The sequence below is a fragment of the Bison bison genome, unplaced genomic scaffold (genome assembly GCF_000754665.1).
Source record: "Bison bison bison isolate TAMUID 2011002044 unplaced genomic scaffold, Bison_UMD1.0 scf7180017864235, whole genome shotgun sequence".
In the NCBI taxonomy this organism is placed as follows: domain Eukaryota; kingdom Metazoa; phylum Chordata; class Mammalia; order Artiodactyla; family Bovidae; genus Bison; species Bison bison.
In genome coordinates this window covers 1059283-1060071 of record NW_011494807.1, presented here as the reverse complement: position 1 = coordinate 1060071, position 789 = coordinate 1059283, and positions in this window count along the sequence as shown.

Genomic DNA, 789 nt, shown 5'->3' with positions numbered 1-789 from the left:
TCAGAGTCTTTTCCAATGAGTCAACTCTTCGCATGAGGTGGCCAAAGTATTGGAGTTTCTAGCTTTAGTCATCATTCCCTCCAAAGAAATCCCAGGACTGATCTCCTTCAGAATGGACTGGTTGGATCTCCTTGCAGTCCAAGGGACTCTCAAGAGTCTTCTCCAACACCACAGTTCAAAACATCAATACTTAGGCACTCAGCCTTCTTCACAGTCCAACTCTCACATCCATACATGACCACAGGAAAAACCATAGCCTTGACTAGATGGACCTTTGTTGGCAAAGTAATGTCTCTGCTTTTGAATATGCTATCTAGGTTGGTCATAACTTTTCTTCCAAGGCGTAAGCGTCTTTTAATTTCATGGCTGCAGTCACCATCTGCAGTGATTTTCGAGCCCAGAAAAATAAAGTCTGACGCTGTTTCCACTGTTTCCCTATCTATTTCCCATGAAGTGGTGGGACCGGATGCCATGATCTTCGTTTTCTGAATATTGAGCTTTAAGCCAACTTTTTCACTCTCTTCTTTCACTTTCAACAAGAGGCTTTTTAGTTCCTCTTCACTTTCTGCCATAAGGGTGGTGTCATCTTCACATCGGAGGTTATTGATATTTCTCCCAGCAACCTTGATTCCAGCTTGTGCTTCTTCCAGTCCAGCGTTTCTCATGATGTATGCTGCATATAAGTTAAATATGCAGGGTGACAACATACAGCCTTGACATACTCCTTTTCCTATTTGGCCCTGTCTGTTGTTCCATGTCCAGTTCTAACTGTTGCTTCCTGACCTGCAC